Source organism: Ornithorhynchus anatinus, chromosome X1 (genome assembly GCF_004115215.2).
Source record: "Ornithorhynchus anatinus isolate Pmale09 chromosome X1, mOrnAna1.pri.v4, whole genome shotgun sequence".
NCBI classification, from domain to species: domain Eukaryota; kingdom Metazoa; phylum Chordata; class Mammalia; order Monotremata; family Ornithorhynchidae; genus Ornithorhynchus; species Ornithorhynchus anatinus.
The window spans coordinates 60,905,707-60,919,937 of NC_041749.1; the positions used below are offsets into that span (position 1 = coordinate 60,905,707).

The 14,231-nt window shown below is 46.3% G+C and overlaps 1 non-coding gene across 1 annotated transcript; it reads left to right on the forward strand.

The window, feature by feature from the left end:
• The first annotated feature begins 304 nt into the window (after nt 1-304).
• On the forward strand, nt 305-442 carry LOC114806916. Its single transcript, XR_003754969.1, has one exon. It is a non-coding gene; the product is annotated as a small nucleolar RNA SNORA7 (small nucleolar RNA).
• The last annotated feature ends 13,789 nt before the right edge of the window (nt 443-14,231 follow it).

A 14,231-nucleotide genomic window follows, 5' to 3' on the forward strand; every position in this document is an offset into this window, starting at 1 on the left:
GTACAATGCCTGACACATAGTAAATCCACAACAGGTATGGTAAAAATAAAAAAAACAAAAAATATTAGCCATTAGTAGAATATCAGTTTAGAAAATGAAGCACAACTATATATAGACCCTGTGGACAGAGAATGTGTGCACCAACTCTGTATTGTACTCTCTCAAATGCTTAGTACAGTACTCTGTCCACTGTAAGTGCTCAACAAAAGCCATTGATTGATTATGTAAAATATGCACAAACGTGCATTTTATTCAAAGAAGTCACTAGTGAACATAACTATATGAGTAGGATTAAGTAAGGTTGCCCCTCTCAGGATTGCACCTGGAGAGTTTCCAGTGCTCTACCAGTCTCAACTTTGGGAAGGGGAGTCAAGCAGAGGTATATCCATTCCATTTCTAGCTTGGGCAGTGGCTAGTGAGTGGAAGGCAATCTGCTACAAGTCAAAACTCACCCTTGCTGGGCAGCAGTGGCATGGGAGAGAGTCAAGGGCAGAAACTCAAGTTTATAATAATAATAATGATGATGGTATTTGTTAAGCACTTACTATGTGCCAAGCACTGTTTTTTTGTTGTTTTTTTTGGTATTTGTTAAGTCCTTACTATGTGCCAAACACTGTTCTAAGCGATGGGGTAAATACAAGGTTATCAGGTTGCCCCACGTGGGGCTCACAGTCTTAATCCTCATTTTATAGATGAGGTAAATGAGGCACAGAGAAGTTAAGTGACTTGCTCAAAGTCACACAGCTGACAAGTGGTGGAGCCGGAATTAGAACCCACAACCTCTGACTTCCAAGCCCATGCTCTTTTTACTAGGAAGAAGGCAATGATAAACCACTGCCACATTTTTTACCAAGAAAACTCTATGGATACAATCCTAGAATGATTGTAGATGGAGGTGGGGCATTCTGGGAGAAATGTGTCCATGGAGTTGCTATGGGTCAGAGATGACTCCACAGTATAAGACAGGACAAGTAGGGTTGACAAATTGACAACTCCTTCCATCCTGAACAAATGTGCAGGCAGTAGTAGGACAAACAACACAATTGACTCCTGAAAAGTGCATTTTATGTTGAAATGTTGACATTGGAACCAATTTTTTTCAAAGGACCAATCTCATAAATGGGTTATTGGTTCTTGAACCACAGTCAAATACCATAGGTTTAGCAAAATTACCCAGAATTGTGGGCTCTATTTTATACAATAAGATAGCAACATTATTGTATTTATATTGAGTTAGAGAGATTCTCCATTAGGCCTGAATTTTACTTCACCTAAGGTAAAATGGATGTGTAAATTCTTCCAGGTGATTTTGCCTGGTAACCCTCTCTCCCACTCTGTTTCCCCAACCCTCTTTACATTTTCTCCCTTTAGCCCACTCCACCTCATCGCAGCTTTTAAAATTGTTTCCTCATTTCCCTGTAGCTTCTCTGCCTCTCCTCTGCCTCCACCTCTAATACCCCTGGAACTAATGCCATAAAGCATGCTAATGTTTGTTATAAAGTCCCAACCAATGTTTTGTAAGACTGAAACGGTGCAAATTTAGAAATGTAAACTGTTCATGGTAACATGCATCTTAAGCGAAGACATCCTGTAAATATGATCTTTTTCTGAGTTTTGTATTTTTCATTTGTCTTGATTCTCTTTCTTAAAACCATGATCAAATCAAAGGCTTCTGTTTGAAAGAGCACCCTAGTTGTGATTGATGTATGTCAAACTGGCCTGTCTACTGCCAGTGTCCCAGATCTAATATGTTCACTCCTCTGTTTCTGCTTTTGAGGTTGCATCTTAGTATCCCAATCTTTATTAGAAAGAGGGATAGGTGAATGAGTGCTCATATAGCAGAGTAATTATGTCCATAGGTAATAATAATAATAATTATGGTATCTGCTAAGCCCTTACTATGCGACAGGCACTGTAAAAAGCCCTGTGGCAGATACAAGCAGATTGGGTTGGACACAGTCCCTTTCTCATGTGGGATCACAGTCTCAATCCCCATTTTACAGATAATAATAAATAATAATATTGGTATTTGTTAAGCGCTTACTATGTGCCAAGCATTGTTCTAAGTGCTGGGGAGGATACAAGGTAATCAGGTGTCCCACGTGGGGTTCACAGTCTTAATACACATTTTATAGATGAGGGAACTGAGGCACAGAGAAGTTAAGTGATTTGCCCAAAGTCACAAAGCTGACAAGTGGCAGAGCCGGAATTAGAACTCTGGAATTAGAACCCATGACCTCTGACTCCCAAGCCCGTGCTCTTTCCATTGAGCCATGCTACCCATTTTACAGATGAGGGAACTGAGGCACAGAAAAGTTAAGTGACTTGCCCAAATTGACACAGCAGACCAGTGGCAGAGCCAACATTGGAACCCATGACCTTCTGACTCCCAGGCCATGCTCTAGCCACTATGCAATGTACAAAAGTGCTACAGGTGGCTGTGAGTGCATAAATGCTGAGGTAATAACATTGTGGCTGACTGGCAAGAGCGTGGGCCTGGGAGTCAGAGAACCTGGGTTCTAATCCCAGCTCTGCCACCTGCCTGCTGTGTGACCTTGGGCAAGTCATTTCACTTCTCTATGCCTCAGTTTCCTCACCTGTCAAATGGGGATTCAATACCTGTTCTCCCTCCTAGTTAGACTGCGAGCCCCATGTGGAACCTGATTATCTCGTATCTTGGCACATAATAAGCACCTATCAAATATTATTACCATCATCATTATCATTATATTCGCTGTTATTGTAGTTGGAAGACTATGGCCTGAGGAGAAGAAAGCATAATTTGGGAGTGCCTCCTGAAGGAGGTGGGATTTCAGGGGGGACTTTGAAGATGGAGAGAATATGGTCTGAATGGATTTGAAGGGGAAGGAAATGCCAGCCAGGAGAAGGTGCATGAACAAAGGGTCAGAGAAAGAAGAGTTGAAAAAGAGGGACAGTGTGTACGTCAGCTGAAGAATGAGCTGTAGTGGGAGAAAAAAAGTGAATAATAATGAGAGAGAGGGAGGGAAAAAAAGAAAGAACTGATGGAGTGTTGATTTTATCCTTTGTTTTAATCACTGTTGTTTTGGCTGTGTTCCTGGGTCTCTTCCTTAGGCAGAAGTGACCCAAGCAAATACTCAGCAGAACACTACAAATAGAAAGAGGCTACCAGGGCAATTTCAAAGACAACTGGAGGAATTTGGATGGTAAGGGGTCTTTGCTGAGCCCATAGGAAAAAGAGAAAAAAGAACAAGGTGGTAAGGTAAAAAAAACCCAACAAACAGGATTATTATTTGGACCCATTATGTGGTCAAGATTGAATAAAGGTGCTGGTTTGGCCACACAGGAAAAATAATGTAAGTTTGTTGAGGAAAAGAAATTTTACACAATTCAGTACTCTAATAATAGAATTCCCCAATAAAATTCCATTGTGTCTCACAGCAGCTACTACCCCATTGCTTCCTAAATCATTCCTAAATTATTACTCTATAGTTACACATTGAAATGATGAAGCGAGGCAAATGTATAAACTCTTCGGGGACAGTTTCCTTGCTCATGTCAGCTAGAGCATGATTTGGAAACGGAAGATAATTCATGATTTGGATTTTTAATATTTCTCTCACAAACAGGCCTCTGGAAAAATTAGTACCTGTTTTAGGCATACTTACACGGGATTAAAAATGTGGTTTATTCAGCAGCATTTTCATTGTTTTATCCTCTTGGTTTTGAAGGACATAACAGAGGATAACAATATTCCTTGGTGGAAAATACAATGCCATTAGACTCCTTGGCAGCAATAATCAAGGGGTTTAGACAGTGAAGAGATCACTATCTCGGACCCTTTCCCACGACACATACCATGATAATGTCAGATTTCTGAAGTCACACTCTTCTGTCAGTTCTATTCCTATCAAGCAGGTGGTGAGTGAAAAGTTATTCAAGGATGGTGTTATGTACCCTTCATGAATTATGCATCTTAAACAAACTTACATGATCTGAAGCACTTGAGTGGAAGCCTTTTAGCAAGAAGGAAGCCACTGGAGAGCTCAGCTACAGATCTCCAGTGATGATTTAAAATAGCTCAGTGTAGTGTGTCTGCTCCGTCTCTCTGACTCAGTGTCCTATATTTGCTTTATTTGCTTGCTGCAACTTGCAATACAGTTCTTTTGTTCCCACTATGATATCCATCCTGAAGCTCTTCCATGGATTTATTCATTCAATAGTATTTATTGAGCGCTTACTATGTGCAGAGCACTGTACTAAGCGCTTGGGATGAACAAGTCGGCAACAGATAGACAGTCCCTGCCGTTTGACGGGCTTACAGTCTAATCGGGGGAGACGGACAGACAAGAACAATGGCACTAAACAGCGTCAAGGGGAAGAACATCTTGTAAAAACAATGGCAACTAAATAGAATCAAGGCGATGTACAATTCATTAACAAAATAAATAGGGTAATGAAAATATATACAGTTGAGCGGACGAGTACAGTGCTGTGGGGATGGGAAGGGAGAGGTGGAGGAGCAGAGGGAAAAGGGGAAAATGAGGCTTTAGCTGCGGAGAGGTAAAGGGGGGATGGCAAAGGGAGTAGAGGGGGAAGAGGAGCTCAGTCTGGGAAGGCCTCTTGGAGGAGGTGATTTTTAAGTAAGGTTTTGAAGAGGGAAAGAGAATCAGTTTGGCGGAGGTGAGGAGGGAGGGCGTTCCAGGACCGCGGGAGGACGTGACCCAGGGGTCGACGGCGGGATAGGCGAGACCGAGGGACGGCGAGGAGGTGGGCGGCAGAGGAGCGGAGCGTGCGGGGTGGGCGGTAGAAAGAGAGAAGGGAGGAGAGGTAGGAAGGGGCAAGGTGATGGAGAGCCTTGAAGCCTAGAGTGAGGAGTTTTTGTTTGGAGCGGAGGTCGATAGGCAACCACTGGAGTTGTTTAAGAAGGGGAGTGACATGCCCAGATCGTTTCTGCAGGAAGATGAGCCGGGCAGCGGAGTGAAGAATAGACCGGAGCGGGGCGAGAGAGGAGGAAGGGAGGTCAGAGAGAAGGCTGACACAGTAGTCTAGCCGGGATATAACGAGAGCCCGTAATAGTAAGGTAGCCGTTTGGGTGGAGAGGAAAGGGCGGATCTTGGCGATATTGTAGAGGTGAAACCGGCAGGTCTTGGTAACGGATAGGATGTGTGGGGTGAACGAGAGGGACGAGTCAAGGATAACACCGAGATTGCGGGCCTGCGGGACGGGAAGGATGGTCGTGCCATCCACGGTGATGGAGAAGTCTGGGAGCGGACCGGGCTTGGGAGGGAAGATGAGGAGCTCAGTCTTGCTCATGTTGAGTTTTAGGTGGCGGGCCGACATCCAGGTGGAGACGTCCCGGAGGCAGGAGGAGATGCGAGCCTGAAGGGAGGGGGAGAGGACAGGGGCGGAGATGTAGATAATAATAATAATAATAATGTTGGTATTTGTTAAGCGCTTACTATGTGCCGAGCACTGTTCTAAGCGCTGGGGTAGACACGGGAATCAGGTTGTCCCACGTGGGGCTCACAGTCTTAATCCCCATTTTACAGATGAGGGAACTGAGGCACCGAGAAGTTAAGTGACTTGCCCAAAGTCACACAGCTGGCAAGTGGCAGAGCCGGGGTTCGAACCCATGACCTCTCACTCCAAAGCCCGTGCTCTTTCCAGTGAGCCACGCTGTAGATCTGCGTGTCATCTGCGTAGAGATGGTAGTCAAAGCCGTGAGAGCGGATGAGTTCACCGAGGGAGTGAGTGTAAATGGAGAACAGAAGAGGGCCAAGAACTGACCCTTGAGGAACTCCAACAGTTAAAGGATGGGAGGGGGAGGAGGCTCCAGCGTAGGAGACCGAGAATGATCGGCCAGAGAGGTAAGAGGAGAACCAGGAGAGGACAGAGGACAGAAGCCAAGGTGAGATAAGGTATGGAGGAGGAGGGGATGGTCGACAGTGTCAAAGGCAGCAGAGAGGTCAAGGAGGATCAGAATGGAGTAGGAGCCATTGGATTTGGCAAGAAGGAGGTCATGGGTGACCTTAGAGAGAGCAGTCTCGGTAGAGTGGAGGGGACGGAAGCCAGATTGGAGGGGGTCTAGGAGAGAATGGGAGTTAAGGAATTCTAGGCATCGATTGTAGACGACTCGTTCTAAGATTTTGGAAAGGAAGGGTAGTAGGGAGATAGGACGATAACTGGAGGGGGAAGTGGGGTCAAGAGTGGGTTTTTTTTAGGATGGGGGAGACGTGGGCATGTTTGAAGGCAGAGGGGAAGGAGCCCTTGGAGATTGAGTGGTTAAAAATAGAAGTTAAGGAAAGGAGGAGGGCAGGGGCGATGGTTTTAAGAAGGTGAGAGGGAATGGAGTCCGAGGCGCAGGTGGAGGGGGTGGCACTTGCGAGGAGGGAGGAGATCTCCTCTGAGGATACTGCAGGGAAGGATGGGAAAGTAGGGGAGGGGGTTGGTGGGGGGGAGGGGAGAGGCGGAGGGGTGACTTTGGGGAGCTCAGACCTGATCGTGTTGATTTTCGTGAGGAAATAGGTGGCCAGATCATTAGGGGTGAGAGATGGGGGAGGGGGAGGAACAGGGGGCCTAAGGAAAGAGTTAAAGGTCCGGAACAATAGGCGGGGGTGACGGGCATGGGTGTCGATGAGGGAGGAGAAGAAGCTTTGCCTGGCGGAGGAGAGGGCAGAGTTAAGGCAGGAAAGGATAAATTTGAAGTGTGTGAGGTCGGCTCGGTGCTTGGACTTTCGCCAGCAGCGCTCAGCAGCTCGAGCATAGGAGCGTAGGAGGTGAACGGAGGAGGTGATCCAGGGCTGTGGGTTAGTGGAGCGAGAGCGGCGGAGGGAAAGGGGGCCGAGAGAGTCGAGATGAGTAGAGAGGGTGGAGTTGAGAGCGGAGACCTGATCGTCGAGAGTGGGAAGAGAGGACAGGACGGCAAGGTGAGGAGAGATGCTATTGGAAAGACGGATGGGATCGAGAGAGCGGAGGTCTCTGTGGGGCAGTAGCGAAGATTTGCAGGGGGAGGGAGTGTGAGAGATGAGGCAGGTGAGAAGGTTATGGTCCGAGAGAGGGATTTCAGAGTTGGTGAGTGAGGAGATAGTGCAGCGGTAGGAGATGACAAGATCGAGGGTGTGACCGAGTCGGTGAGTGGGCGCGGTATGGTGGAGGAGGAGGTCGGCAGAGTCGAGGAGGGATAGCAGGCGGGCGGCAGAGGAGTCGTCGGGTACATCCGTATGGATGTTGAAGTCTCCAAGGATCAGAGTGGGCAGAGAGAAGGAGAGGAGGAAGGTGAGAAAGGGGTCAAGGTGGTTGAAGAAGTCGGAGGTGGGACCGGGGGGCGGTAGATGACGGCGACAAGTAACTGGAGTGGGTGGTAGAGGCGAATGATATGGGCTTCAAAGGAGGGGAAGGAGAGGGAGGGGGGAGGAGGGATAGTGCGGAAGCGGCATCGGGGCGAGAGGGGGAAGCCGACGCCTCCTCCCTTACCGGTGAGTCTGGGGGAGTGGGAGAAGGAGAGGCCTCCGCTGGAGAGAGCGGCGGCGGAGACCGTGTCTTCGGGAGAGAGCCACGTTTCCAAAAGGGCGAGGAGGAGGAGAGAGCGGGAGAGGAAAAGGTCATGGATGAAAGGTAGCTTGCCTGTAATAGAGCGGGGGTTCCAGAGGCCACACTTGAAAGTAGCTGTGGGTGCAAGGGGAGGAGGGGGGGAAGGGCGGGGGGAGGGGAGGGTTTGGATGGGAAGGAGGTGGCGGGGCCCTGGACGAGGAGAGGGGGATGAGGGGTGGCGGTGGGACAAGAGGACTGGGATGGGGCATGGGTGGGGAAGAGAGAAGGGGGGAGGGGGTGACGAGGGGGTTTGGTGGGGGGAAGAGTAGGGGGAGGGGGAAGAGGGGTAGCGCTGGTAAAGTGGGGTTCTAGGGCGGGAGAGAGGAGGGGGGGAGGAGACAGAGGAGAGAGCGGGAAAATGCTGAGCGAGAGAGGGGAAGGGGAAGGGGAAGGGGAGGATAGGAAGGGGCGGGAGGGGGGAGGGGGGGAGGAGGGACATGGCGAGGCCAGAGAGGTGGGTGGCAGCACTGACAACAATAAACAGTAATAAACGAAATCGGTAATATAGCAACATGATACAATATGATACAATACAGTGGTGCTAATATAGCAACATGATACAGTATGATACAATATAGTTGTGTTAATAAAAGGGGTGATGACCAGGGTCGGGGGTAGACTCGATTAAGGGGCGACCTGATCAAATTCAAAATCTGACGACAATAAACAATAAAAAGCGAGATCGCAAATATAGCAACATGCTACAGTAAGGCACACTACAATAGTGTTAATAAGCAGGCGATGACCAGGGTCGGGGGACGAGCCGACCCTACCCGATCAGACTCAAAGTCAAGCGGCCAGCGGCCGAGAGAGTCCCAGAGCTCATGACCAAATAACCCTGTGGCGGCGGGGGGGCCCTGAGGTTGTCCGGGGTGGGTGGCGGCCGTAGGCGGCGGCTAAGGTAAGGTAACATGGTGAGAACAAGGACGTCGTCGCCCGGGGCGGGGGCGGGAGGGATGAATCACCTCAAGAGGGAAGAGGGAGTGAGGCCTTCCCAAAATGGCCGCCTCAGGCAGAGTGGGGGCTTCCTAAAATGGCCGCCTCGGGCGGAGTGGGGGAGCGGTTGGGGAGCACATTGTCCCCGGGCCCGAGCAGGGGGACACAATGTCCCCCGAGGACACAATGTCCTTGGGGCCGAGAAGGGGAGCACAATGTCCCCGGGCCAAGAGAAATCTAACTCCGCTTGTCACTGGGCAGAATGGATCAATGATCTCTGTATGCCTACCCGTCGCCCCCACCCTGGCTTGTGGATGCAGCGTGGCCCGGTGGAAAGAGTAACGGGCCTGGGAGTCAGAAGGATTTAATGAAGTTAGTGTTTCGTTGCCTGAGATGATGGAAAGAAATAAGCCAAGAGTAGTTATGATATTTAATAATAATAATAACAGTAATATATGTTATTTGTTAAGCACTTATTTTGTGCCAGGCACTGTACTAAGCACTGGAGTAGATACAAGCTCATTAGGTTGGACACAGTCCCTGTCCCAGCGCTTAGTTCAGTGCTCTACACACAGTAACTGCTCAATAAATACAATTGAATGAATCCCCATTTTTACAGATGGGAAAACTGAGGCACAGAGAAGTGAAGTGACTTGCCCAAGGACACACAGCAGACAAATGGCAGGGCCAGGATTGGAACCTACATCCTTCTGACTCCCAGGTCTGGGTTCTATGCACTAGGCCATGCTCCTTTGGCCACTTAGTGCATGTCAAGCACTGTGCTAAGTACTGGGGTGAATAATGGGGTAATCAGATGAGATTACCTTTGGGATTTTATATGAAACAATAATGACTCTTCATCTTACCTGTTTTTTGTTTAAATGGTATCTGTCCTTATTTTAAGTAAAACTGAATCTTCAACTCCTGGACTGAGGGCACTATTGTTGGCTGCTCCAACCACAAAACACTTTTTTCCGTTCCTTTAGGACTTTCATTTTGGATGCAGTGTGCTAATTTATAATTATAAATAAATTAGCACATTTCTCAGGCTGTATGACCTAATTATAGAGTAAAATCATCACTTTGATCTGCCCCAAGTGCCTTGGCTTCCTTGCCCTGCTTCTTTTATGAATGACCGTGGAAATGGAGACTGGTAGTGCAAGAGGCACGATGCATGTCTTATGAGAGAATGCTAGCCCTCTAGTTTCTCAACGTTCTTTTCTGGACCATTTTTCCATAATTGCTAATCAGTTTCAGCTGTTTCCTTGGCTCTTCTCTGTGGGTGGGAAGGGAAGAGTCACACTTACTATGTTAGTAATAATACTGATTAAGCACTTACAGTGTGGAGAGCACTGAATTAAGGCCTGGGAGAGAATAGACAGGTGGGTAAGTACAGTCAATCACACAAGAAGTGGTAGTTTGGTGAGTGCCCACTGAGTGCAAAGCATTGTATCGAGTACTTGGGCGAGAATAATAGAAGCAAGATACGTTTACCCTGCCCTCAAGGAACTTTTAATGGGGGAGGCAGATAGACAAAAATGATTTACAAAGAAGAGGAAGACTATGTTGCTAGTGCCCTTATCTCATTTATAAGGATAGTCCCTTCTCCAACTTTCTTAGTTTTTATCTTCTGTTTTGTAGTTAATATTAATACATGATCTAATACGTAATAATATACTTGAGTCCATCATTTCCACTCAAATGTAGATACTACCTCCAGTGAGATAAGAATGTGTTATGATTTGTTTTTTAATATGTTGCACCTTAAGTTGTTAATGTCATTTCTTTATTCATGTGGGAAGCTATCTTATGGAATTCAAACTTTAAAAATCAAACTGAGATCCTACTGTTGTACAAATGAAAGGCTGTCTGATGGAAGCTACTCTACAAGAGTCCTGATTCTTTTGCTCTCTATTGCAAAGTCCTAAAGTCCTAACCTTTTTTATAAATTGTACCTAGGAAGTCTCAAGGTTTCACGCTTCATCAATATTTCCTCATCCTGTATCCCTGCTCATGCATGTTCCCCTCCCACTTTACCTCATCTCAGACTCACCCCAACACGTATCTCTACACATGCAAATACACATGCACACATGCACACATACACTCTTTCTCACTCACGCACACACACACCACACACACACACACACACACACACACGCATGGAATTACTCAGCAGACCCAAGTCATTCTTCTAGTAGAACAGAGACCATAAACTGCAGCAGGGGATGAAAGAAAATGGCTCCTCAACTAGATAACCTTAAACTTCTTCCCACATGCCTTTCTCATTCATCTCTGGATCAATGGCAGCTGCCTAAAGAGACAGTATAGCCCTGTTCAGGCCCGGCCATGCCCTTAAGCATCTCTATGTGAAGGTGGCTTGAGCTAAAGCTGATATAGGGTACCCACAATTAATGTTGGTATTTGTTAAGCGCTTACTATGTGCAGAGCACTGTTCTAAGCACTGGGGTAGACACAAGGGAATCAGATTGTCCCACGTGGGGCTCACAGTCTTAATCCCCATTTTACAGATGAGGTAACTGAGGCACAGAGAAGTTAAGTGACTTGCCCACAGTCACACAGCTGACAAGTGGCAGAGCGGGATTTGAACCCATGACCTCTGACTCCAAAGCCCATGCTCTTTCCACTGAGCCACGCTGCTTCACAATTCTGCCCTCCAGTTTCATAGCTTTGGCCTGTGAGACTATAACTTTTGGAAAACATGGGAGCTGAAGCACTACTGTGAATGTACAATGAATCAAATTGCATAGATGTAGCTGTCCACCAGTTGTCTATGACACAGCAGTCCATAATAACAACCAAACATACATGACATTCAGATGCGACCACCCCCCTCTTCAGAAGTAAGATAAAACCCAACTTATCAGGCTTCTATGAGCCCAAGGCTTCTGGGGCTTAGTCTAAGTTGGCCCAAGCCCTATTGGGTCAGTTTGAACCAGATCAAAATCTAAACTGTGCTCTATGTGATGCTTTGGATCACAGAGGCTAGAGGATGTGTCAGGAACTGCCTGATGGTACACCCTGGCAGGCTCAGTGATAGAACCTCCTCCAAGAGGCGTTCCCAGACTGAGCTCCTCTTCCATCTGCTTCTTCTTCTGCCATTTGCAGAATGCACCAAGTCTGCATTGGTGGCAGACTTCTTCTTCTTCTTCCATCTTCCTTCCAGCTACTCCCTCTGCCATCCCCCCTTTACCTCTCCGCAGCTAAAGCCTCATTTTCCCCTTTTCCCTCTGCTCCTCCACCTCTCCCTTCCCATCCCCACAGCACTGTACTTGTCCGCTCAACTGTATATATTTTCGTTACCCTATTTATTTTGTTAATGAATTGTACATCGCCTTGATTCTATTTAGTTGCCATTGTTTTTACGAGATGTTCTTCCCCTTGACGCTGTTTATTGCCATTGTTCTTGTCTGTCCGTCTCCCCCGATTAGACTGTAAGCCCGTCAAACGGCAGGGACTGTCTCTATCTGTTGCCGACTTGTTCATCCCAAGCGCTTAGTACAGTGCTCTGCACATAGTAAGCGCTCAATAAATACTATTGAACCTTGATGTACAGCTGCAAAAACATTACTTCTTTTTGCATGGGATAATCTTTGCTGAACCTAGTTTGGCCCCAGAGGTCAGATTTTTGCCGTGTAGATTCAGGTCTAAATACAGATTTTTCCACTGGCAATTCCTTTAGTCCTTCCCCCCAACTCCCTCCCACCACCTGCCTGTAGACGCTTCTATAAAGTTGATTTAATATAAGGTTTTAAGTTTCACAGAGGCTGGAATGGTTATTTATCACTAACAAAAGAAGGAGAAATGAGAAAAGCAAGCAGTAAGAAAGGAGGGTTACAGTTGAGCGGGGCAACCAACCTTCATTTGCCTGTCTATTCACTAGTAAACTATCTTTTCTGAGTGAAATTATTTTAAGTCAAAGAAACAAAGGAGTTCAGCTTGACCCCTAGTAGCTCCTCCTTAATCACTTCTCTGATCAAAATTTTCCCTAAGGAACTCCGTCAGCATCCAGAAACATCTTCCTTGGCACGCAAGCTGTCTCCTTACAGACTCGGATGCAGTGATCTTGTCAGACACCTAGCATTGGATAGCGTGTTCTTTTAAATTATTACTATACCAGCTCTGCCCTCTCTGACCCTCCTATTGTCCTTTCCAGGGCCATAACTTTCTCCTCTTTCACTTCTTTGGAAATAACATTAAAACTGAGAAATACACACCAAAGCATAGCTCCCCAAATGCTTGCAAAATTAAATCCCTTTTGTTTGTGGCAGTTCAAGCTTGCATTTAAGCGTCATTTCACTGTGTGGAGAATAAGCATGCTGGCATAAATTTGAATGGTATGTGATTTGCAATACTAAAAAGCAAACAATATTTGCAAAAGCTTCAGCATAAAAATATTGAGCTAAGCACATTAATTGAATATGTGGTAAGATTCTTGTAGTTTTTTAGTGATTCACCATTCTGATGACTTCAAAATATAAAAAATAGTTTAACAGACTGTAAAATTGAAATGAGAATCTAGAGATTGAATACATTTACAAGTGGGGAAAAAAGGAAGAGGAGAAAAGTTTTTAATTTAGAAAGGAGATGGTCTTGCATCTCCCTTACCAACTCTATTGATTTTATTATTCCTTCATATGGTGACTATAACAAAAGAACTGCATAATATTTGGAAAAAAAAGCAGGTCTAAAGGAGGATAATGCTTAATAGTCACTGTGATCTTAGAGTCATTTTCCAAGTCAGCAATGAGACTGGTAAACTAGTATTGTTGCAGTTCAGTGCCTGTCCCGTCATTGACTCCTGGCCCATGTCCTACCACTAACCTGGAATGCCCTCCCTCCTCACATCCACCTAACTAACTCTCTTCCCCTCTTCAAAGCCTTACTGAGAGCTCATCTCCTCCAGGAGGCCTTCCCAGACTAAGCCCTCCCTTTCCCTCTGCCTCCCCATTGCCCCTACTCCCTCCCTCTGCTCTATTTCCTTCCCCTCCCCACAGCACTTGTGTATATTTCTATATATTATTTATTACTCTATTTTATTAATGATGTGTATATATCTATGATCCTATTTATCTATTTTGATGGTACTGATGCCTGACTACTTGTTTTGTTTTGCTGTCTCCCCCTTTTTAGACAGTGAGCCCGTTGTTGGGCAGGGATTGTCTCGATCTGTCGCCGAATTGTACATTCCAAGTGCTTAGTACAGTGCTCTGCGCACAGTCAACGCTCAATAAATACAATTGAATGAAGAATGAATGAATCTCAAGTTATCAAGGCACTGGTATAGTCTCCTTTGCTTGCCTCCTGATTGGTGTCGATGGTCTCTTCCTCATCTCCTTTCAATCTTTCACCAATCTTCCTGGACTGTATCCCGAGGCCACCGAGAATTATAGTGGGAATGAATATGTGTGAGGGGAAATCACCAATGAAAAGGATGAAAAGAATCCAAATGTTCTTTCTTTCAATCAAGTCAAAGTGGTGATATCATAGTTTCTAGGGCAGGCTCAGACGTGGGACCAGTGGCATAGGCCTTTCTAACCAATAACTGGGTTTTTACAGCCAAAATACCGCAAGTGTTAGGTAATGGGTATCAGATGTGGCCCTGGAATTGTAAATAAGTGGAGAAGGCATGATAATTAAAAAAGTATTTTAGGGTTTTCCCAGTAGGAAGTAGGGACCTGGGGAAGTTCACTCCTGATGGT